We start from the raw sequence: 8,857 nt of genomic DNA, 5'->3' as shown, positions 1-8,857 counted from the left end.
TTCTCCATTTGATTGTTGTTTGTGAGCAAGATTCAAACAACAGCAGGATTGATGACCCTGAAACTTGGTGAAAAGATGAGGTATTTGTTAGGGAGGAACCCGTTAACTTTTTTTGATGAGAACAGTCAGGCATGTTTATCTCTGATTTCTATGAGTGTGTGGAATTCGCTGCAGCTCCATTGTATTTAAGGGGATAGTTCACAGAAAAATAAAAGGTTTAAAGGTTGAGGCTTAAAACCAAGTGTTAATGATGCTATTTCAAGTTCACTATGAATGTCAGGGCTTGCAGACACTTGGATGATACCACATGAGCGGTTTTGAGGCATTTTCTGTTTTTTCTGTTGTTTTGTTACGTCTGAAGTCTATTGCCTTCAATTGTATTGGATTCTGCTGCAACAAAGGTTACCCCTTAAACACTCCACCCAGCCCTCCATTGGCATAGTGGTGAGTAGATGAGTGCATTTTCATTTTTCTGTGAACTATTCCTTGAATGGAACTATTGGGCCTATGCCCTCTGCCGAGTGCCATTTTAGTTTGTTGGTTGAATTGTAGGAAAGATTTAGCAAAAACGACTGGATGTATAACCGTAGCACCTGATAGAAGGATGTGGTAGCGGTCAGGGAAGAACCCAATACACTTTTGTGAGGATCTGGTTCAGGGTGTGGATCCTGAAATATTTTTTCTTTTACTTTGGTTAATATTTTTCAACATTTTCATATATTTCTCAGGATAATTTATGAATCTTAATGGAAAAAATCCGGCATGTTAACAGGACTGATCCTGCTTGATTGAACTCTCTTATGTGGATCCATTAATCCGGCTGTCTTAGTAGCATGCTCCACAGATTGAGCCACACAGGGTGGCCTCAGACCAGATCAGAGAATTTCTTGGCTCGGCCACCTTTAATCAGCCAGCCATTTTCCAAACTGTGAGGGCCCAGATTATTTTTAGAGACCACCTGGGCCTTAGACTCAGGAAATTACACCTTCTCCTGTTCTCTGGCTCAAAGGAACATGAGCTTTAACCGTCCTCCAAATGTCCCATCGTCTCCCAACAGTGATGGAGACAAACTAGCACACTTGTCAGCCATCAGCATAAATCTATTTACATTCTCGGTCGTCTAAAGGAAGGGAAAGAGAGGTGAGGCCGTGGCGGGAAGGAGAGGGTGAGAGAAGAGAGGACAAGGGGGAGGGAGAGATTTGTGCTCCATGTTTTGGCAGCGCTGCGTCCGGGTCCACATGCTCAAAAAGCTGGTTTGCATTTCGGGAGAGGAGCTGCAGGATAATGCATTGAAGCTGCAGGGATGGTTTCACTGCTGGAGCCAACAATGAGACCATTTCATATGGAAGCAAAACAAAAAAAAGGACCTTAATAAATTTGTCTGGGATCTCGCAGAATATGAAAGGGGTTATTGAATGTGGTCGTGTCGCTGCGCAGGGGTTCACACTCTGCCAAGCTTCCACTTTAAAGGTCTGCAGTGAAAGAATGACTTTTTACAGAGGTGAGAGCTCGTTCTCCAGCTGTGATGATCGATGGAGTCGATGGGGTTTTCCAGGAATCAAACCGTCTTATTGAGTTTGTCCAAACAGGCCAGGATAATAAACCAAACTTAGATTTGACTGTGTCCTTTTATGTCTAGAAGAGGGATGTTAGCCTCAATTTATTATGGTCGTATTCAATTTAATAAAGACGAGACAAAGTGGTTACTGTACGTCTGTAGAGCTACAGCACCATGGCTAATGTATAACGCACTGTATCCAATGGAAACAATTAGTGCTATAAAAAAGCCATACATCCAGGATGACAGCAGTCAGCATACAGGAAAGGGAGAGGGTTTTTTGGTGGGGAAATTATACCTGTCAAATGGCACAAAGTGTAACCAGGCTGCAACAATAATCGGGGCAGCGACCTGAGCAATGGATGTGGAGACAGAGACGATCCCAGGCAACCCAGTATCATCAGGAAACGTTCAGTGGGAACGTTGGTCCACTTGGACAAACGTTTCCATCTCACAATCTGGCCTATCAGATTGTGAGATGGAAACGTTTGGTCCGCCCATTGTTTTGCATTGACGTGTTTTCACGTCACGTGACTCCCGAGTTCCCGTCTCCGGAAAGGAAAACATGGCGGACAGTCCTTGTTTTTTCAGATAAAAACTTGATTTTGTAACTTAGTCTGGGCATAAAAATACATTCTGACACCATTTCTAGCGAGAAATGTGGTCTTTGCTTCCACAGTCTTCAGCCAGTTTGTGCTTATGATATATATTGTAATAGTTATCACGAATGTTTTTATCGTTGCTATGGTGGTTGCTATGTCGTGCCATGCACACAACGTCGTAGCGTGCTGTTTAAATCACCGTCCCTGCGTGGTGTCGTTCAGTGATTGTGTATGTTATTCATGTTAAATAATATTAATATTTGAGGCTAGATTACTAATTTAATATTTGTATTTGAGGCTAGATTACACCTCTAATGCGAAGGATCTTGCGAGTCTGTTCAGAGGCGGACATGAGTGTGACACCGGACCGAGATAACCAGACCTGACGGATAGCAAACCCCTGCCTCATTCATTGTAGTATTAATGTGTTTGAATAAGTCAGTCTGCCGATTACCAGCTACTGATTTAAAGTGAAACATCTATTGCTATCCTCTGTGTTCATTTCTTTAATGTTAAGAATGTTTCTCATACGACCTTATCAGATTGCATTGTGAAACATCTGGGTCACCTACTTTTAGTGTTAACAAGAGGGTGAACTTACTTATGACTGGATGTATTTAGCACTGATACATAAGCTTGATGTTACACATCTTAAACAATATGATATGGTTGCCACTTAGACAACAAGACCTGTGTGCTTTGCTGTTACTATAACTGACTGAACCTCAGATAAAGAAAGTAATTTTCTGACTTCCGTTACTGAGGTACTCTCTACAGAATGTAACGTGCCCATTCTACTTCAAATCCATGGGATCATTGTGTGTTTATGTTGCTTAAAGCAGAGCATTCACTGCTTTAATGTAATCAACATCTTATCTGCCAATATCATGGTGTAAAAGTGCAAGGAAATACCAATATGTTATGATCAATGTCATTTATTGTGCACAAACATTACATTAAGGCATCTGCTGGAAATTATATGATCAACAATTCTCAGACGGCAGCTCTGGACAAAGCTTCTGTGACTCCAGGTCTGCCCGGATGGTGTGATGTAAACAGGGGGTTAGCATCAGGAGTAGAAGCTGCAGGAGGGACCGTGGAGCTGAGGCAGCTTCTCTTGAGAATAACTGAAGAACACAAACAAAACATAGTGTTAAATTATGAAGATGGTTCCCTCTGATTTTTTTTTTAAAACATAAACGTCAGACAGGTCCCTAAAAAATAAATATGCTAAAGCTAACAGCTACCAAACACCAAGCTAATAGCAGGGCCCACCAGTAGCAACAGTAGCATGGCAGCAGATTTTACTTAATCACAGCGCTCACATTTCTTCATCAGTGGAGAAGTACCTCGCCATGTTTCCTCTTCAGAGGAGGATTCCTCCAAACCTGCTGCAGCCTGCTCAGCTTGAACTCTGTGGAATCTTCTCTTGAGCACGCAGACAAGGCCCTCATGTCCCATCTCCATAAATGCGTCAGTACTACCTGAGAATATATGATAAAAAACAAAATGTTTTAAAAGTGCGTTTGTATGTATATATACACACATACAAGGCTTTCTTTTCTGCAGAAATCCATTTCCTGATTTGATGTCTCTGCTTATGCCATCTAAAATGTGAAACCAAATATATTTTTTGTATACCAATACAAGATGTCCAATGTAACACCAATAAAATCCAGTCTACTACACTAACATTTTAATGCCTCTGCAATAGCGAGTCGCCGGAGGCATTACTGCATGTTTTCGGGTTGTCTAACTGTGTATTTGTCTTAAAGTCAAAAGGTCAAGGCCACACTGACCTCATGTTATGGTTTCAGTTGTCAAGAGGTTACAGTGACATTTATATGAGAGAAAATATGTAGAAATATGTAGACGGACACTGCACTGGTTAGTGATGTTCTCAGCATTCTTTGCACAGTCTGTCAAAACAAAATTAGAGTTACAAATGTTAATGCACAACAACCCATTGCAGATATACGGTTAGTATTTGCACACCACATCGGATCAAAACAAAACTGCAGTCTGTGAAACAAGCAGTTTTGGTAGATATAAGGGAAATGCTAATATTTCTGCATGAAACGTATTCAGTCCCTTAAGCAAAATAATAATGATGGCAGGCCGCAACCTCAATGCCTTCGTCTACTTTGCTTAGAGACTAGTTTGCGGAGTCTCGTGCTGCCGCCCACTGACTGATACATCATCGCTCTTTTCTGAAACTAATGAAGGCAAATTCAAACATGTAGACAGAAATAAACAGTATAAATGAAAAGGTGTAAATATTGCTAACATAATGTTTGATGGGGGTCATCATTATACATAACAGAGGAAAACTTTGCAGATGCATTCCTTAAATTTACTTGCCTTCCTGTGGAAAAAGTTGTTTTCCCAGTTGAACAACCACAGCAGGGAAGCATGATTGATCAAAACTCTTTCAGTGTGATATTAACTTGTATTTCAGCCAGCGTACTTTGGGGATTTAATACAAATTTATATTTGGCACATTATATAAAATGCTGTTTCTGGTATGTAACTTAAAAGTACCTCTTTAATGGTAGGATAATTTCTCCCCCTCATCTTCCTTGTGGTACGTGGATGATGGAAGTGGGCTCAACCCGGCTCCTCTTTCTCTCCACGCTGCCTCCTGCTCTTCATCAAGCAAAACAAACTGTTCGGTTAAAGTTATTGACGTTAATGAAACTCCTGTAGCTTCACTTGGATCCTCCTTGATTAAAAAACAGAACATAGCAATTGTTTTATAAAATGAATCGCAACTCCATAACATGAAAACATTATTGTCATATTGCATACTATACATTAAACCAAATTGATCTGTTATTGAGGAGTAATGGTCGAGAAATACACTCCTTATTAATCTAAAGCATTCATAAATCAAATTCATGTTTATATTTATATTGTAGCGTCCCTTAATGATGAGCTAAGCGTCTTGAACTGGTTTCAAAAACCATGTTTTCACCTCCCAGGTAAGCACATGCTACCTAGGGCTGAAGCATGTGGCTAACAATGGCATATTAGCTGAAGAAATGCATCCATTGTGTTTATCGACGGACTCCGCATCCGCTGTCTCAGCACTCAGACTGTAAACCTAGATCGTAATAGATCTTTAAAAATAATAAACTACTTACCTGACAGAAGGAAGATGACATCGTTGTCTTCCAAATGGTCCGTGTTTATGACAGCGCTAAGTTAAATGGACAGGATGTTTACAAAACCTTTTTTTACGCCAGCCACACGTCAGGTCTGGTCCGTTCGCGATCTCGGTCCGGTGTCACACTCATGTCCGCCTCTGAACAGACTCGCAAGATCCTTCGCATTAGAGGTGTAATCTAGCCTCAAATATTAATATTATTTAACATGAATAACATACACAATCACTGAACGACACCACGCAGGGACGGTGATTTAAACAGCACGCTACGACGTTGTGTGCATGGCAGCGTCATAGCAACCACCATAGCAACGATAAAAACATTCGTGATAACTATTAAAATATATATCATAAGCACAAACTGGCTGAAGACTGTGGAAGCAAAGACCACATTTCTCGCTAGAAATGGTGTCAGAATGTATTTTTATGCCCAGACTAAGTTACAAAATCATGTTTTTATCTGAAAAAACAAGGACTGTCCGCCATGTTTTCCTTTCCGGAGACGGGAACTCGGGAGTCACGTGACGTGAAAACACGTCAATGCAAAACAATGGGCGGACCAAACGTTTCCATCTCACAATCTGATAGGCCAGATTGTGAGATGGAAACGTTTGTCCAAGTGGACCAACGTTCCCACTGAACGTTTCCTGATGAGACTGGGTTGTCCCAGGAGGGTGTGTGTGGGGGACGGTCAGAGATGAAGGTGAAGAGAGGGATCAGGAGACGTCTTCATCACCTGCCAGAAGAAGAGGACGTACAGAGACAGAAATAGTATCTGTCAGTGCCAGGAAAAGAGCTGAGACTATGGAGGGAGAGGAACGGCAGTCCTGTGACTCAGAGCCTTCCACATTTACTTTACTGTCACTAAAAGGAAAGAGAGAACGAGAGGAAAGTCCCTACGGAAACAGAGTCTTAAGGCTCTTCCTTTTTAGAAGATGAAGCTGAAAGCGTTCCCCATCTGGCTGGATTTAGATTAATTACAGTAAGTACCGAGTTTAGCCTGCTAATCTAGAATGACACAGCACAGAAACACACACAGAAATCCTCCAACCTTTGTCTTGGAAATGGCAGCAGTGCCACAATGGAAGCTATAGTTTAATTCAGTCCAAAACCAGATAATATAGTGTGATCTTTGGCGTCTCTAGAGTTTGATTCCAGCAGAGAGGGAACCGCAGTTGCTCGTGTTGTTTTCTCAACTCGCTCGGACAGGTCTGTGACAACCAGGACATCAGAGCCTACAGCTCTCTCTAGTAAAGAAAGTCCTACGTGGTCTTTAAATGGGTTCATGTGAAATCACTACTTTAAATCACACTGTAAAGTTCTCATTATTTCTAGGGGGGGTTTATCTTCATCTTCGAGATTTATGAAAGTGTTGTGGATTGAGGGAAGCAAACTGTAAATGTGTCTTCCTCTAAGAGTGATTGATATCTGACTGAGGGCACAGGACACGGTCGGATACAAAATCATTGGAATAAAAATACTTGAGCCAGGCAGATCACTAATTCAGACACGTGTTTGGCTTTGTAAAATCACAAAGATCTGTGAGAGCGAACTAGAGCAATAAAGTTGAAGGTTGAACAATGAGCTGAGAGTCCATAAAATTCTCTAAAGTTGACAGAAGCTGCAGATTCAGCAGATATTTCACTCCAGGTTTATAACTCTGAGTGATTCCTTTCATTATTTTCACATTGTGATCTGTTACATGGTTTATTTTTATTATTTGATCATAAAATAAGTAAAATCAAGGAAACAAATTAAACTTAATTCTAAGTTAAAGTGTTCTAACAAGTAAAATGTTGCATCAGTCATATGCAGGACAGAAAGCGTCCGTAAAGATGATCTTGATACACTTTGACCTCTGATTAAAAAACACTGCATCATAGCATCTAGACTTACTAAGGTGAACCCCAACACTATTACTTCCTGGGGTAATGTACTAGAAGAGCTGTCTTCAAATGATGGACGTCTGTATTTTATGCTTTCATCTTTGCTTTGAATTGATAACAGCTTAAATTCCCTGTTGTAAAATGTTTACTGTGTTAACTTCTGTGATATCTTATCAGGCATCACAAATTGTGAAAAGAAAGTTGCATCAGGTGCCATCCACTCCCCCTTGACGTCAGTTCTCCATCATTTTAAGGACAGACCTGTTATAAGTTTGCTACATTTCCTTACTCCATGTGCAGTAATACAACTCTAGGGGACCGTAACGACACAAATATGTTCAATTTGTTATCACCAATAGTGTATTGAGATGTAATTTGCATGGAAATTTAATAAATACCTGCTATTTTGTGTTTCTAGTTTGTCTCTCTTTTAAGGATCTGTATGTGTAAGAGGTCGGTTGCCAGGTCGTCAAGTGGAAAACTCTCAGAAGCCCTGATGTACCTCAGTGCTTCCTCCATCTGACACAGCAGCACTTGAGCTCGTAGAACAGACCTTTCCACACCACTGAATCCACCCAAGGATCATCTGAACACTGCGAGTTCTCCCCGTTACACATTTTTGCACTCGTGAAATTGGCGGGGTCGGTGTGGATTACTTTGAATGGGACTTCAGTGAGCCGAGCGGCAGGCACTGCCCTGGAGCCTGCCCAACACATGCCTGTCTAATGGCTGTGATATGTGAGTGGGACAGAGCACGCTCCGCACACTGCGCCTCATTGATGAAGACAGGAAGATTTTCCTCTGACCAGGCATGGAATAGCCAGGTGGTCTGCCCTTGACATTTTTCATCTGTGCAAATTGGTATGTGTGGGGTAATGTGCATGCGAGAGAGAGAGACACCGCGACACAGTGAGCGAGCAGGAGAGAGAGAGCGGAGAGAATTATGCTTTTCTTATTCCAAAGTTTGTGTAGTCCAAAACCAGCAGAGGTGTATGGTAACCAGACTGGAGGAGGACAGATGAAGTGGTTTTGGAACAGCTGCCTGGCTGCCAATGGGAGACTGCTGTTCTTCCACTAACACAGTGCAGTAGCATGTCTGCCCACTGGATTAGTGAAAAGCACCATTGTGCTTAACAATTAACTAGTTTGTTCTTACCTTCATTTATTTGGGCAGGGTTCGTGAAGGACACATGGTCTTATGTAATATGTCACATTCCTTCAGTCATGCACATTTCACTTCTCAGGCGTCTGCTGCTGCTGCTACAAGCCACTAAAAGCTACAATCATGTACTTTGCTCAAGGACCATATAAGTACAGTATAGTTCCTATGGAAGAACATTTAGTAATGAAACGCTATCCAGCTTGTCCACTATGTGTGAATAAGGTGCACATTTTCTTTTATTCACACATTCATTTTTTGTAAAATTAAAAAATTTGAACCACAATTCTATTATTTACACACACGCACACAAGGCACAGTGGTGAGCGCTGTCCCCTCACAGGAGAGGTTGTCATTTACAACCACATAACAATACAAATATATATTGTGTAGTGATTTGTCGTTTTTCCTCAACAAGTACGATGCAGCAATTATAGTTACATCCACCCGTTGTCATCCTCTCCTCTTTTCCGGAGGAGGAGGGGC

This window comes from Limanda limanda, chromosome 15 (assembly GCF_963576545.1).
Source record: "Limanda limanda chromosome 15, fLimLim1.1, whole genome shotgun sequence".
NCBI classification, from domain to species: domain Eukaryota; kingdom Metazoa; phylum Chordata; class Actinopteri; order Pleuronectiformes; family Pleuronectidae; genus Limanda; species Limanda limanda.
This window is presented reverse-complemented; position numbering follows the sequence as displayed.